The sequence below is a fragment of the Monodelphis domestica genome, chromosome 4 (genome assembly GCF_027887165.1).
Source record: "Monodelphis domestica isolate mMonDom1 chromosome 4, mMonDom1.pri, whole genome shotgun sequence".
Lineage (NCBI taxonomy): Eukaryota > Metazoa > Chordata > Mammalia > Didelphimorphia > Didelphidae > Monodelphis > Monodelphis domestica.
In genome coordinates this window covers 427,346,944-427,364,535 of record NC_077230.1, presented here as the reverse complement: position 1 = coordinate 427,364,535, position 17,592 = coordinate 427,346,944, and the positions used below count along the sequence as shown (strand labels likewise).

Sequence of the window (17,592 nt, the reverse complement as noted above, 5' to 3'; positions counted from 1 at the left end):
TGAGTAGCCGAATTGGGCCCCCAACCTTTTGTTTGGCACTTTCTTTCCTTGGCATGAGAGAAATAGAGATAAGTGACATTCTGCCCTCCTGGTCGCATGGCACAATGTGTTGTGGTAGAAAGAGCCCTGAGCTCAGAATCACAAAACTAGCATAGAATCCTTCCTTTTCTGTCTACTATCTATGTAGTAAGTGTGCCTGCTCCTTTCACAGCCTCAGTTTCTTCATCTGGGAAAATGAATAATCTTTTGCTCTGTGTATAAAAGGATTCTATGTGGAGAAAGTCTTTTTTACATGGCAGGTACTGTAAAGGATAATTTTAGCGTTGTGACCTAAACTATATTAATTATTTGGTTGCCATGGATATATCAAATATAAAAATATATTAAAATACCAAAGTGAGCTGGAAATTTATGGTTATTTAATTAATATAGTGGAAAGAAATTAAGAAGAAGGAAGAATGGGGGCAGCTGGGTGACTCAGTGGATTGAGAGCCAGACCTAGAGAAAGGATGTCCTAGGTTCAAATCAGGTCTCTCAGACACTTCCCAGCTGTGTGACCCTGGGCAAGTCACTTGACCCCATTGCCTAGCCCTCTCCACGCTTCTGCCTTGGAGCCAATGCACAGTATTGATTCCAAGACAGAAGGTAAAGGTTTAAAAAAGGAGGAGGAGGAGGAGGAGAAGGTGGAGTAGGAGGAGGAGGAAGAAAAAAGAAGGAAAGGTTGTAGGATTTCTCCCATTCTTCCACCTGGCTTGTGCCAGGAGGAAGACCAGAGACTCTAGGAAGGTAAGGGTTTGGAGAGTAAAGGAGGAAGGAATCAGCCTGAACTCCAAGAGGGCTCAGCCAAGATGCCTGAACATGAATCAGCTCAAGGGCAAACTCACCACCAAAACCCAGACAAATAACTGCCACCATGCCAAGATGTCAGAATGCTTAGCACACTGCCAGCCAGAGTCGCCTCTCCAGGGAAAGAGAACAAAGAGAGGAAGTGACATGCCCTATATAGATGATTTTATGTCATTTTCCTGCATCTCATCTGCACCAATGATAGCTTAGCTTGATTTAGGACAGCCCAAGGGTCCGTCAGATGTTTCTGCACATGTCTATTGAAGGCAATCTTCTTAGATACTTAATCCTTGAGTATGAGTGCAGACATTCCTGACCTTGTTAAACTAAGTAGGGTGGAGCAATATAGAGTTCCCAAGATCTGATTCTGTTAGACCAAATATCTCCATTGTTAAAAATCAGGAAATAGTTAAATCAAATCTTCTAAAGTACAGTCTGAGTAGGGTGGAGTAGTTTTAAAATTCACAATCCCCTCTGATGATCATTTGGGAGACTAGTCTCCCCATTGATCATTTAACATAATCATCTTGTAGTCCTAAAGAGCTTTCAACTACAGATGTATACAATATTCAATTTCTAAGAGGAAATTACAATAGTTAGGGAGGAATAGAAAAGAGAGAAAGCAAAACCAATGTTTTGCTAGGCACATTGAAAAAAAAAAACTAAATTAGGGGCAGTCCCTTTGGCATAAAAGTGTACATTTACAATGAATGTTCAATCAAACTTCAGTTCAATCAACAACACCCAAAGTTCATTCTTGATCTTTATGATGTAGTGTAGGTTTTCTGGCATCTTTATGCAAAAGTTTATTCTCTGGATTTAGGAGTTAGCAAGCATCTTCCTTGAAGATTTTTCTTGAAAAAAACATTTTCAAAATCTTGGATTTTTATTGAAATACAATCCCCCATGAAGTGGGTGTTAAAAAACATCCACTTCAACACAGGATACATGGTTGAGTTATGGGGGTATATGAGTCAAATATTAAAAGAATTGAAAAAAAAAACAAAAATACAAAGGAAAAAATAATAGGCCCTTGTATAGGTATAATTTAAAGTAATTTCTATCCCACAAGTCTGTAGGACAGAGTGCAGTAATATTTCACTTACCCATTTGTAGCCAAGACTACAGGAAGTTGCCATACTATAAGAAGAAAAGTAACTAGAATTATATTTTGATAGGGAAGTGTCATTCCCTCATCTGATTTTTCCTTCATTATCAGGAATAGAGGGAGCCACGATGATTGTCAAACTTTGGCACTTATCAGTAAGTATTTTCACAAAGAGTGTGGATAGAAGGAAGGCCTATCTTAACATATGTCAAGCTTGAGTCTCACACTAGGTTCAAGTCCTTTGCATTGGATTAGAAGTTCATCAATCCTATCTGGATTGGTTTCTTTCTTTCTTTCTTTCTTTCTTTCTTTCTTTCTTTCTTTCTTTCTTTCTTTCTTTCTTTCTTTCTTTCTTTCTTTCGATCTGTGTGCTCTTTTGGCACTATTCAGGTTAAGTCTGTGCACCTTTTTGATCCTGTTTCCTAGAATCAGACACAAACATTAATCACAGTCCCATAACAATTATCAATAAGTGGCAGGTTCACATAGTCTAAAGCTGTTTGGGTATGTATTAATATTATAGCAAGTATACATGTACATATGCATTAAACTTATATTATTGTAGAATAAAATTAATATTGATTGTATGTACCTTAAGTACAAGAAATGAGAAAAGGGGAAAAATTCAAATATTATAATCAAAATAAAAGGAAAGCAATAATATAAATAAGGGGGGAAAATCAGGAATTCAATGTGTTCCTGAAAACAGTATCCACTTGTCAATGGATTATTATCTCCAATGCATGTGATAGGATACAGTCAATCAGTCTCAACAGAAGATTCTTTCTCTACATGTGAACAATGAATCTAAGAGGCCTTCTCTCCAATCTTTATAGATGTTGGAATAGTTAACAATATTTGGAATGGCCCTTATCAGGAAGGCTGAATTGCTCCAGTATGCTTGAAATTCTTAATATAAACCTTGTCTCCTAGGTTCAGGTCATGAAGTGAAAAGTCTAGTGGTCCGGCTTGTACTGCAGCTCTAGATTCATGGAGTTCATGCAGTTTGTGCTGTAATTCCTGTATATAGGAAGCAATAGTAGTATCTCCCCCTAATAGTGATGTATATGCCGGGGAGAAAGGCTTAGCCTGTATATGTGGATGTCCAAAAAGCATCTCAAATGATGAGATGTGTACGTCTCCTCTAGGCCTGCTTCTATGATAAAATAGGGCCAGAGGGAGAATTTCAAGTCAATTTAAATGTGTTTAAGTGCATAATTTGCTAATCATGGGCCTAAGTTCTTTGTTCATTCTTTCAACTTGGCCTGAGTTCTGGGGATGATATGGAACATGGAATTTGGGGATTATTCCCAAGCAAGAATATATTTGATTTAGGAGAGAATCAATAAAATGACATCCTCTATCTGAATCAATATGTGCTGGCAGGCCAAAGTGAGGAATAATTTCTTTTAAAAGCACCTTAGCAACAAAAACCACTGTCTCAGGTTGCAGGAAATGCTTCTGGCCATCTGGTCAGGTGATCTACTATGACTAGACAAAATTTATAATGTCCAGCCTTTACTATTGTTATGAAATCTATCTGTAGGTGCTCAAAAGCTGTGTAAGCCAGAGGACGCCAACCAAAGGCTTTGCAACAAAATGCATGTTGGTTATATGCTTGGCAGGTAGAGCAGGCTGTACACACTTTAGAGGCTATAGTAGTTATACCAGGGATTATCCATACTCTCTTAACAGAGTCCACAATGCCCTGGGTGACAAAGTGGCCATTTCTATGAATAGATTGGCAAATTTGGTGAGAGAAACTTCTAGGGAGCAGGGCTTTTCCTTCAGATGACACCAATACTCAATCTGTTTTGCTTTGAAATTTTTCTTCCATTTTTCCAATTCCTTTTCATTATAGGAAAGTGATAAACTTAAGTCATCAGAGGTTGTTAATGTTAAAATTAATTCAGGCCCTTCTATGACGGCTAGCTTTGCCGCATCATCTGCTCAATCATTTCCCCTAGAGACAAGGTCAGTGCCACCTGTATGGGCAGAGCAATGAACTACAGATAGAGCTTCAGGCAGCTGGAGAGCAGAAAGAACTTCATTAATAATTTCTGCATTAGCTATAGATTTCCAGCTGAGGTTAAAAATCCTCTCTGGAGCCATAGCATCCCAACTGAGTGACAAATGCCAAAAGCATAGCTAGAATCCATATAAATTGTTGCCTTTTTATCCTTGGCAATTATACAAGGGTGCTTCAGAGCTATGAGTTCTGCCCCTTGAGCGCTAATTTTAGAGGGCAGTGAAGCTGATCACTCAGTGGCAAATTCTGTGACTACAGCAGCTCTAGTATAGCATATGCCATCCATCATAAAAGAGTAACCATCAGTAAATAAGACCAGATCTGGGTTGTCTAAGGGAGTATCCAAGAGATTATCTCGAGGCTTTTCTGCCATGGACACTAATGTTTCACAACTGTGTAATGGTTCTCCTGAACTTGGTAAATCTGGAAGCAAGGTGGCAAGGTTAAGAGTTGTACAGCATTTCAAGATAACTTTTTTTTCTATTTAACAAAGTTATTTCATACCTTGAAATTCGCTGATCCAAGAATGCCTGTGTTCTATGCTTTAGCAACAATGTTTCTACCTCATGTGGGAACATAGTTGTTAATGGGCATTCCAATACTAGATCAACAGTTTTTGTCACTAGTAAGGCTGTAGCAGCTACTCCTCTAAGACATGGTAGTGCTCCTGATGCTACTGGGTCCAATTTGACAGAATGATAAGAAATTGGGCACTGAGAAGGTCCCAAAGTCTGAGTGAAAACACCTGAAGCTACCCCTCTTCACTCATGTACATACAAAGTAAATGGCTTGTTGTAATTTGGGATGCCTAGAGCAGGGGAAGACAGGATAACCTCTTTTAGCTCTGATAGAGCTGACAGGTTTTCTCACTCTAATTTGAGGGGTTCAGGGACTGCATCCCTTGTTAGTGCTATAAGGGGTTTAGTAATTTACCCATCGTGAGGAATTGATTGTCTACAAAAACCTGTTTCTCCTAAAATTGCTCTCAACTGTGTCTTAGTGGTAGGAGTGCTTAAATTTTGAATACTCTCAATTCATTTGGGAGAAATTGAGCAGGCACCCGCAGTCAGGATGAACCCCAAATATTCTACTTTAGGGAGACACCACTGAACTTTACCATTTGAGATCTCATGTCCTCTTTTGTGCAATTCCAAAAGAAGGTGTTTACTATCTTCCTGACATGCTTCTGTGTCTGTTGAAGCCAAGAGTAGATCATCTATGTATTTGATTAATTTGCTATTTTTAAATGTTATATTATCTGTGTCTTGGCTCAAAATTTGTGCAAATAAACTCGGGTGTTCCACATAACCCTATGGCAGATGACTCCAGGTATATTGAGAGCCATTCCAGGTGAGGGCAAAGATATGCCTGGAGTCCTCATGTATGGGTATGGAAAAGAAGGCTGAGCACAAGTCTACTATGGTAAAGGATGTAGCTGTGCTAGGAATAGAAAAAAATCATATGTATGTTAAAAACTTTGGAGTGTCTCTTTATAATGTGGTTGTTCACAGACCCTCACATCCTGTAGGAATCTATAGAGGTGCTTGCCATTGGGCATCCTTTTTGGTTTTTTAATGGGCAGGATGGGGTGTGTTGTATTCAGATTTACAAGGGATTATTATTGCCTGATGAATTAATGAGTTAATTACTGGGGTAAAACCCTCAATTGCCTCTTTTGAGAGGGGATACTGAAGAATGGAAGGAGGTGGCCTAGATTTAGTTTTTATCTGCACAGGAATACCTGACTGAAGTAAGCCTACATCGGAAGAAGATGTGGCCCAAAGAGACTCTGGTATATCTGCAGGTATTACAAAGGTGGGATACTCTTTCTCCTCCTGACTCTCTGAGAGAATTACAGGGAGTAAATTTAAAGATTCCTCAGGTACTTCCAATGATAAGGAACCATCTGGGGAGCAAGTTATTGTGGCTCTGAGTTTGCATAGAAGGTCCCTCCCCAGCAAATCTAAAGGGGAGTCAGGCATCAAAAAGAAGGAATGTTGTACCTCTAGGGGTCCTATAGACACCATTCTAGGGGAATGTTTTTTAACCCTTTGGGGTATTCCTGACACTCCCATTAATTCTCTGAGCCAACAGAATAACAATGTAAATCAGGTATACTATTTAATACATCCCTTGAAGCTCCAGTGTCTAAAAGACAATCATAATAGGTGTTATCCACCTTTAAGGTAACATGGGGTTCATTAGTATAGGGGGGCAGTGAATAGGGACAGTGGGTAGTAGGTCATGAATCAGGGTCTGGAAAATCAAAGGTTATATCCTCTGATTCCTGTGCCCCAGCCCCACCACCCCGGATACCTTCATAGTATTTGGGAAGTTCCCTGGGTACCCCCATAAAGGGCAACTCCCGAGGGGCATAAGCACTTCAAGTATTGTTTGGACAAGCACCACTTAATTCATATTGTTGTGGAGTCATATGATTTGAGTTATCATTTTCCCAATATCTATTCCTATAGTTATCATTCCTAAAGCTGTGGTTTCCATTATCATTATTATAGTTATTTCTATAATTTTCACTTCGTAGTTGTTCTTAAACTGCATTATTTCTTCTGATAATCTTGAGTAAATTTCTACACTCTATCATTTTGTGGCCCTTCTCATAGAATTGGCAGGTAACAGATTGATAATTAGATTCCTGGAGAGGGGCACCTGTCATTGGTTGAGTATCATGCCCACTTTCCATTTTAGCCTTCTTATTTTTTAAACATCTCAATTCTTTCCTTATTTCCTCCATGATATTATTATTTTCTTCCTCCTTTTCTTTGTTTCCCTTTGAAATATATAGAGCTATTTTCCGCAATTTCCATCTCTGGCCATCTTGGGCAATGTGTTCTAAAATAATCCCTAATTACTTTTCAAGAGTTATTGACAATGTGCCTTCTAACTTGTCTTATGCAGTTTTCTTTAGATAGGTCAAAATCCAGGTATCTACCTCAAACTCAATTATTCTCTCCATGAATCTGGAGGGTGTTTCCTCTCTCCTTAATTTAGATAGAATATAGCTGGGTTTTTTCTTTTTTTTTCTTATTTTTTTTCTTAATTTTTTTCAAATTCTGTCCACTTATCTGTACTGTCTGCATACTCTCTCATTTCTGTTAAGATGACCTCTATACAACAGTGTAGTTGTAAAAGATCCTCAGACTCGTTATAGTCCCATTTGGGATCCTGAGATGGCCAATGTGCTGCATTGTACCCCCAGGTTTTGTTGACATGAACAATTGTTTTATTTTTCTCATGTTCAGTTAAAAGAAGCCTGTAGCAAGTTTTCAATGTCCTTGTAAAATGGATTATACTGAAAAAATATGTCTGTCATCTTTTTTGTTACTAGAAAGGGATTTTGTTCATATGTGGGGATATTTTATGTAAATTCATTCATTTATTGGGGAGTAAATGGTATATTGTGCCTTAAAGTTACCACATCCCCATTCCATCCTATTTCAGGTACTTCTCTTAGAGGAAACAGGCCTCTAATTGAATTTGGTACCTGTGGGTCAGTTTGACTAAGATGAGTTTCTTTAGAAGGATGAGATTTCCTTTGGGCTGGAATTTGGTTTTGTGTAGGAGGAGGAACATGAGAACCTGGGATTGTAGGGGAAGGGTCTTGGGGATAATGTTCAGCCAAGATTTGCAGACCATGAGAGAACAAGTCTCTTAAGTGAGCTATAGGAAAGGTGTTTTCCATCTCTATTTCGGGGAAGGAAATTTCCTCATTTAGAGGTTCAGAATCAGGTCTGTCGTCATGTCCAGACCTGTTTGTGGTGGGGTGGATGTTTGCTAATTGATCCTGTAAGAAACATTTTAGATTATCCAATTGGAGTTTCATGTTCTCCTGCATTTTAGCCTCAATTTTTAAAAATATCTTCCTGTGTTTTCTCTTGCATGTTTTTTTTTTATAATTTTCTGTATTTTAGCTTCAGACACTTGCATAATTTCTTATATTTTAGCTTCAGAATTTTGCATGTTTTTCTGAATTTCAGCTTCAAATAATTTTTTATGTTAGCATCTCTAAACACAGTACTGAGGAGTACAAAAATGACATTACCAAATAATATAAAAAATTGAAGGGATGCTGAATTCCTCGATGTCCCTAATTCTTCAAATGCCATATAAATATTGAAGAAGCTAGTATTCATTTATATATATATATATATATATATATATACATATATGTTTTGTAATTACTTTCCTAGTGGGATTCACAAAACAGATGGGGAGCAGGGCAATGCCAAAACACTCTTTAGATTATCTTCACTCCTAATTAAGAGTAATCTAGGCAGTTGTTCCCTGAGGGAAAGGGGATCCATAGCTAAACAGCTTTCCCAGGCTTGCCACTTTGGATTAAAAAATAAAAAAGGAAAAAAAAACACAGCTATATTCTATCTAATTTAAGGAGAGAGGGAACAAAAAAAATCCAAATTCACTTACCTCTACAGCTGATCAAAATAAGCTATTAAAAGCTGAACTTAGGCATAATCACAGTAGAGAAAAGGTTTAGGAAAGTTAAGAAGATTGAGGGTATTTCGTCACAACCGACATGGTCAGCCAAAACTGTAAAGGATAATTATAGCTTTGTGACCTAAACTATATTAATTATTTGGTCGCCATGGATATCCCAAATATAAAAATATATTTAAAAATACCCAAGTCAGCTGGAAATTTATGGTGATTTAATTAATATAGTGGAAAGAAGTTAAGAAGAAGGAAGAAGGAAAGGTTGTAGAATTTCTCCCACCTGACTTCAGAAAAACATGTGCCAGGAGAAAGACCAGAGGCCCTAGGAAGGTAAGGGTTTGGAGAGTAAAGGAGGAAGGAATCAGCCTGAACTCCAAGAGGGCTCAGCCAAGATGCCTGAACATGAATCAGCTCAAGGGCAAACTCACCACCAAAACCCAGACAAATAACTGCCACCATGCCAAGATGTCAGAATGCTTAGCAAGCTGCCAGCCAGAGTCGGCTCTCCGGGGAAAGAGCAAAGAGAGGAAGTGACGTGCCCTATATAGATGGTTTTATATCACTTTCCTGCATCTCATCTGCACCAATGATAGCTTAGCTTGATTTAGGACAGCCCAGGTGTCTGTCAGCTGTTTTTGCACATGTCTGTTGAAGGTCATCTTCTTAGATACTTAATCCTTGAGTATGGGTGCAGACATTCCTGACCTTGTTAAACTAAGTAGGGTAGAGCAATGTAGAGTTCCCAAGACCTGATTATGTTAGACCAAGTATCTCCATTGTTAAAAATCGGGAAATAGCTAAATCAAATCTTCTAAAGTACAGCCCGAGTAGGATGGAGTAGTTTTAAAATTCACAGTACAAAAAGCATGTGAGTTGTCACCATCATCAATGCTATTGAGATATTATAATTCTCTTTGGTCCCAGTGACATACAATCTTCTTTGTCTCCCAACTTCTAGGATTGTAGCTTCTATGACTGACCCATACTCTTTCCTTTAGGCCATTTCCCTTGGGGCTGTGGAGCCAGAAAATGTTTCTAGCCTTGGTTGGAGTATAAGCTATGGTCATGCAATGGGACTGGTCTTGCTCCCCTTTGGCAGGGAAATCCAGGAGATAGAAAGGACAGTGTAAATTTTGTCTCCTTTTACACACAGAGATTCACATTGCACCTATATTTTTCCTCTTTGTGTCATAAAATGTCACATGGAAGCATGTCTGCTATGAAACCTGATTCTTAGCATCCCATGGCTGGGTCCATAGTAGAATCCCTGCTGCCCAATTAATTTACTGTTCTGTCTCTTCTATGTACAGATGATAGATTCTCCACTCCCATAATCACATTAATGTTCAGCAGGACCTTAGAGAGATCATCTCTGACTTTAGTTTCCTTTTATTTCATGCACCTTTATTGTTACAAACCATAGGGGTATCCCAACTTCTTGTCCCTGACTCTGGGGATGTTCTGAATGGAGAGCAGGGGGAAGAGATAGAATTGTGAAATGGGGAAGTGACTTTGGGAAAGTCAGACACCAACAGCATATCCTTTAGAGGAGGGATGACTTTTTCTTTGACTAAATATTCACATAAGGATGCCTAAAGCACACAGTTTAATTTAACATTTAAATTATGTATTTTACTGTATTTTCTTTTGTTAACTATTTCCTAATTGCCTTCCTGATTACCTGGTTCAGACTGCACCTGAGAGTGTTGCAGGCTATGTATTTGACACCTACGATGTAAAAGAGCTTTTTCTCAATTTTTTCCAATTAACCAAAATCTATTTTTCTATCCCCCTTCCCTCCATCCAAATAATGAAAAAGATAATATTTGGGACAAGTATGGATTATCCCTGCCTGAAGACATAAATTAATATATTATTGGGTGGACACGTGAGGAGAGTTAGAAACTGAGGGAAAATGGGTGAAGGGGAAATAGAGAAAGAGGGAATATTATAAAGGAAGAAAGACTCAGAGACAAGGCTTAAAGAGCAAGGGATCCAACCTGTGTGCTCCTCTGATGGTGGTAGAGAGAGTGAACTACATATGTCCTCAATCTTTTATTGGAGGATCAAGGAATGGTAATCAGGAGGTAACTAATGATCATGTGAAATGGCATAAGATTTAACATTGGCTTAACTAAAAACCACAAGTTCAAAGAGAAGTTTAATTAAGCATGTGACCTGGTATGGAATCTGGTCTGACAAAGTGGGAACTAGGACCCTGTGGCAGCCAACCCAGGAATTCTTCTGACTTTTGGACTGTAGATTTGGAGAGTGGTCAGAATTAGTAGAGTATCAATTAAATACAATGATCAAGAACTAATATACCCATGAATCTGGTACATTAGCACATAGGTTGCAATATTAATATATTAAGGGAATCTAATTCCTACACTCAAAAAATATGTGAATCCATCCCATTTCTGAGGTGAGGCAGCTGATTTCATAGGAAATCTGTAGCTTTTTGTAGGAAGTGTCTCTTATCCTGTATTTTCTTTAATCCTTAATCTTCAATAAACCTTTAAAAATATAATACTCCTTGCAGAGAGAAACTAATTTCTACCTGCCTCAGATGCCTCAGTCTCCCCATATTCCTAAATTTTAATCTTTACACATTATTGTATAAATTACCTTCGAGTTCTACTCACTTCCTTCTGCATCAGTTCAGACAAATCTTCTGAAGTTTCTGTTCTTGAACTCATTCTGTTCAATGTTCCTATGAGGGACTTGGATCAAATTAAATAATATCTGTAAAGAGCTTGGTAAATGGTGACCGCTATTGTTCTACTGATTCTATAGACAGGCAGAAAACATAATTTTGAAACTTGAAAGAACAGAGAGAGAAAGAAAAAATTGGGTGGATAGAGAAGGTAGAAGCAGATAGGATGCAGAAGAAGCTCAGGAAACTGGTACAGTAGATGGAAGGTGATAAGATCAGTGTTGTTGGGGATTGATATCAGGTCCTATCCTTGAGTACAAAAAGTCCAAATCACAAAAAAAGCATTGGCCTTAATGGGGCAATGACTGGTACCACTGCCATAGAAAGAAAAACAGTTGAAGTAATGAGGGATGTTTGATTTAAAAAAGGGGAAATTGGAGACAGTCTTTTAATGCAATGCTAGATTGCACAAAGAGACTTTGGGGATGATTGAGAGGACTACCAACTTATTATCATTTGGTAACAGGATAAAACATGATGCAAACTTTCTTTTTTAATCCCTTACATATAATCCTTAGAATCAATACTGTGCAATGGGGGTTAAGTGACTTTCCCAAGGTCATACAAATTAGAAGCATCTGAGGATAGATTTGAACTCAGAACCTCCCATCTATAGGCTGTTCTATCTGTAAAATGCTTAGCATAAATTAGGCATTGGTTTTGGCAGGGAGAGAGCATTAGGAGGGGAGGGAAAGAACATGAATCATGTAACAAATATGCTAAATTAATTAATTACATAAAATCTTTTTTATAAAAAATAAATTAAAATGCTTAGCACAGATAGAGGGCCCTGAAAGACTTCTTTTCTCTCCTTCCCTCTTCCCTTCTTCTGTGGAGGCCAAATGAACATCTGTCACATCAAATGTCCTAAAGATTCTTATATGGACAAAGAGTGAACTTGATGGTCACAAATGTATCTTCAATTCCAAGCATCCATGGCTCTGCTTGCAAGTTCAACTGCCAGCTGAAGAAGGATTTGGCTGGTTCTCCTTGACCCTAGAGGAAAGAACATAGAGTAGTGAGTCGCAGCTGAAGAGTTGTAAAGTTCAGATGATTGTCATGGCAAACTTCCCACCAATTGCAGTGGTCCAAAATTGGAATAGGTTACCCTAGCCAAAAGGTTTCCAAACAAAGAATAAATTGGCTAAAATCCAATGTAAAAAACTAGAAGTTAACTTGCTCTCTGGAGTCAGGGAAGTAGGGGTCCTTCTGTGCTCCAGGAAGGCTGGGCCACCCCTGGAATTGATGCTATTTGCACTTCTGGGCACTGCAGGTTTAGATAAAGTTGGAGAAACCTCCATCCATGAAGCTGACTTTAAATGTCTCAATTAGCCAGGTAGGTAACCCAGAGCTCTCATATACAAGCTATGGCAAGAGAGACCCCAGGAGGCTGGTCTATCTGCTGGGAACCATCAGGACACAATATCTTGACACGGTCACTCGTGGAAGCTAAAAAGGTCACAAAGTGGCTTCTTGGTAGGATAGAATTGCACACTCAGCCCCCTCTGTATGACTTCTCTCATCAGCATCCCTTACTAATAGAATTCACATGATCATTGAACTCTCCCTAGTCTCAGAAAAAGTGATATAAAAGGAGAATACTTGCACGCTATTTCCATATATACCACCAAAAGACCAGACTCACAAAACCAAACCCAAAAGGCTATCATGTGTTAACTTTTCCTTAGATATATACTTCCCAGCAAAAGCTGTGCCCCCAAATCCCCTACTTCCATTTTCTGAATCGTATTCTCCTAAGCCAGTAAATAAATCATTTGTTAGGAGAGGCCCATAGGTACACATGACTCATCATGCCTCAGTGACTTGATTTACTGACCAAAACAATTCTTAGATAACTCCCCAACAGACTCTGAATAACAATTAGTACCCCTTTGATCCATCCACTTGATTTTTGATTTTCTCTAAAATTTCTGATTATCTATTTCTATTAAAGGAAATGAGAGATTTTCCTTGATTTTCTGTAAGCTCACACTCCTCACAGGTTAATGAGAAAATTAAGCCACTGTGATGAAATAATTTATCTTGTGAAAAACCTTTGTGTATTCTGTCAGAGTCAATAGTTATAAAAAAGGGTATAGAATAATTTAAAGATGTTAATCAAATAATTTGTTAAAAGGTGATGTATCACTTATCCAATTATCCTTATTTGAACAGGTATGTTGACTAATGTAGCTGTGTATGAAGAAAATGGGTATAAAAATAAAGGCATTTAATCCTGGGTATGGCAAGGCAGCTCCATGCAAAACTCAGCCCCAGGATGACACACAAATAACTGTCTTGGGTCATCCATTTACACCTTGCCATCATACCGGGCTTAGAATCCTGCAGCAGTGAGCCAGGCAGGCCCTGAGCTCGAAGCATGTATTCATTATCAAAGGGATGTCCTTTGCCAAGTGAGCAGAGGCTCATCACCCCAAGCTTGGCCACAAGGAGATGAGATTTTTTTTCAGGCTCACACATTCACTATGTCCATTTGGGCAAGGCAGAAGGGCAGAGAATAGAGGGGGGGAGGAAAACCTACAAAAAACAGCTATTGAAACATTCAAGTATTCTGTGGCAACCCACAGTTTTGCTGAAGGACATGATAGAGGGAGGATTGAAATGGAAAAGGAGAGAAGCCATTCTGAAGAACCTGTAGGGCCCTTGGGTGGAAGCAGGTCAACATTGCTTTATATGGCCCCAGTGGGGAGAGCTAGGACTGAAGGGGGCAGGTTGGAGGGAAGACAATGTCAGCACAGCCTAAGGGAGCCCTCAGAAGCAGAGCTCTCCAGAGGGGAAAAGAGGCCACATAACTGACAGTCATGGATAAGCAGAGGATGAATGACCACTGATCAGACATGCTGTGGTTCTTGGACCAGATGCCCTCTGCCGGCTCTGGTACTTTGTTGCTGAGATAGTGCTAGGCTGTTGGCCCACTTGGGTCCCATCTCAGCCCAGACCACTTAGACCTTAGAGGATGCTGCAAAATCTCTCCTGCAACGGAGTAAGGCTATTTACTACCATGTTCTCAGCTGGCCAAAGAAAAAATATAAAGCTGGACTAGACAGGAGGAGGAAGGGATCGAGAAAGTGCACCCATCCCACAGAATTCAGAGTTGGAACTCACTTCAGTAGTCCTCTGGTGTGTAGATAGGAAATTAAGGTCCAGAGAAGGGTCTCTGACCTCCTGCCCTATGGATAACTGCAGGATCTGGACTAGAATGCATTGTTAGACTCCAAGGGCCTAGGTCAGTGATGGAGAACCTTTTCTGAGTTTGATTGCCTAGAAGGTAAATTCAAACTGTCTGTGAGTCCCCACATTACCGGAGAGCTGTAATGATTCTTGAGATTAACCAAGCTATCTTTCTGTTGTTCTTATTTGGGGAGGAATCAACAAATCATGAGGCATCATAGCAGTGTAAATACACCCAGGAAAGGTCCTAAATGAAGCCATTGTGAAACTGTGAGTTGTGTGAAGCCAGTAATGCTCTCTGGGACTTGGTGCTGTTTTAGATAGGCGGGAAGCTGCACTTTTACAATGTGGGCTACTCTCTCCAGCACCATCCTCAGTTGCCAAGTATTGCTCTGAAGAGTGCAGGCTGTAAGCAGGATCTCCTCCTCGGGTTTTTCCCTTATTAGGCCCTGAAATGCTTCTCAGAGCTAAGGGAGCAGCTTTAGAGATCTTATTGCTGCTCTCCCCAATACCCCACCTCCCACTAATGCTAATTGCTGAAGGCATGTGGGGGCTCAGAAAGGGCCTTAAAAAAAGAAAAATAAAATAACAGACTCCCAGGAGCAAGATACTCTTCTTTAAAGGGCTAGAAACTGGAAATTTGGGTTTCACCTGGTTTTAGTGTCAGGAACTCAGAGCTCAATTCCAAAAACCAGGCTCTGTTTGGGAAAACCCCCAAAGGATAAGCTTGCTTCCCTCCCGCAATACTTAAGCCTTTTTCACCAATTCAAAGTTTTCCGCAGTGAGGTAGTAGCTTTGCTCAGTCTTTGTAATGATTGGTTGGAAGGAGATTCATAGAAGCTCCTGTTACTATGCTGCCATCTTGGTTCTGCCCCTGTTGGTTTCTAACTGCTGCCCCTCTGCTTCCCCAGGTCATTCCCACTTTGATGGCTCACCTAATGAGGTCAGCTTTATTCCTTCCTCCCAGGGAATCTATTGACCCAAACTGAGTAATCTTCTAGGCACAGAGAAATTAGATGATACTAATTATAAGAGTTTCCAGATAACCAGCACTTTAAAGTCTACTAAGCAATATAGTATCTCATTGAGTTCCAATGCACAAGCATTATCTTCATTTAAACGGTAAGGAAACTGAGGCTATGTAGCACTGGACTAACACCAAGCCTCCCCCATTCCCCACCTCCCACATCACTGATCCTCTTCTTATCAGTCCACAGGTACATTCATTCATTCATTAAAAGGGTGCTCATCTAACTGACCTGGGACCCACAGGTCTTTCACCTCTATCCCACAATATTTATCACCCACTTGCTCAGTAGAAGGTACCTAGGCTTTGGAGTAGAGATACAGAAAAATGACTCAGTCCCTGCCCCCCCTCCATGTTTTCTTGTTTTTTAATCATATATTCCTGACAAATTTTAGTTATAATGGGTATCAGTTTAAATAATGCCTCCAATATGTTGTCAAGGACCTTGTTTTAACAGCTTTCTTCTGCATGATGATATCAGCTCCAACCTTAATGCAATTTAATGTCTGAACCATTGCCATGAAAACTACATATACTTGAGGGAGAGTGTTCTAGAGAAAGGATGTATCCAAAGGTATCTGGGTCCAAGAGGTTGTTATGTTTACCACAGTACCTATAGTATCAAATTTCACAAAGATTTTCATTTGTATGTCCATGAGGCACAAGGCATAGCTTCTGGAGTGTTAACGCAATATCTAGGGTTGAATTAAAGACTTATTGTATATTACAGCACAATATTAGATCATGTCACAAGAGGCATGGTTCATTGTTTGCATAGCATTGCCACTCCCACCTTCTTGGTTAAAAAAAGCTAATGAATTAGTGCTGGGGTACAAGCTACATGTTTACTCTGCACACTAGCTAGAAAAACTGTTGAAGTCCCAAAGCAGACAAGCATTTACATCATCAAGGATATCCCGGTATGAAATCATTTTGCTGGCAAATGTCAATTTGATTTATATAGATGTGCACCGTTGAATCCAGCTACATTAATCCTTGAGCTACCATTGGGAGAAAAACCCCTAACATGACTGTGCCCAAATGGTAGAGACAGTACATAAAACCAGAGAACTCTGAGGGATACACCACTCAATGATCCCAAACTTCAGATATTTTCAGATGGTTCTTTGTATTTTGTCAAAGGGAGGAGGGTGACTGTGGCAATGGTAATGACACTAGACAAAACACTCTGGCATGCTTCACTGCCAAGTTATGTCATCGTTCAAGGCGTGGAGTTAAAAGGGCTTATAAAAGCACTTGAGCTGTCAAAAGGAAAAAGTGTTAACCTATATACAGATTCTGCTTATGCATTTGGAATTTTATTTGCTAATGAACAAACATGGAAGAACAGGGGATTTGTCTCAACAGCTGAAAGAAAGATAGCATATGAAAATCTCATATCACAACTCTTAGAAGCAGTAGACTTGCCAAAGGAATAACATCAAGCCAGGAGACAAAATGTATGTGAAAAATTTCACCAAAGACAAACCTACAGAACCCAGGTGGAATGGTCCCTTCGAAGTAGCCCTCACTACTCCTACATCCATCATGATAATGGGGAAAGATGCATGGTTTCATGCGTCCCATGTAAAACACCATTATGCCCAAAATGTAATGCCTGAAAACAGTACAGAAAAAGCCCTAGAAGAAATATAGATCCAAATGCCCCAAGCACAACAGAAATCACTTTTAAAATATGATCAACTAGCCCATACTCTGACATAAGATGCCCGGGAATATGAAGAATGTGAATTAGAATGATCCATTATATAAGTAAACCTCTCCATCAAGTAAAAAAAAAAAAAAACAAAAAACAAACCTCTGCAGAAAGCACTTCATGATAAGAACTTCTCTCCCACACACACACAGAGGAAGATACATACAATGTTCACAAAAAAATCTCACTTGAACTCACCCAATACAAAAATCACTCTGACACACACGCACCATGGCAAAACAATCTTACACACAAATGATCCTGTATGTTCCGGTAACCAGATGACAGAGATCCAGAGATTGATGATGAAGGTGAGACAACAGTCAAGTAAAGACAAAGACATCTAGACCTGTGTTAACTTCAATCAACACCAGAGGCTGGCAGAGACACAACTGGACAACCAGGAAGAACTTTAAATCAAGGACATTGTAGGAAATGAACTTCCATTAAAGGGACATGTAAGATTGAATCACTGTACACATTAACA

General features: G+C 39.3%; 1 protein-coding gene across 1 annotated transcript in view; it reads left to right on the top strand.

Moving 5' to 3' along the window:
- Positions 1-17,592, top strand: part of LOC103093201 (hemicentin-1-like) — a 286,577-nt gene that overhangs the window by 134,726 nt on the left and 134,259 nt on the right. The gene's annotated exons all lie outside the window — the stretch shown is intronic.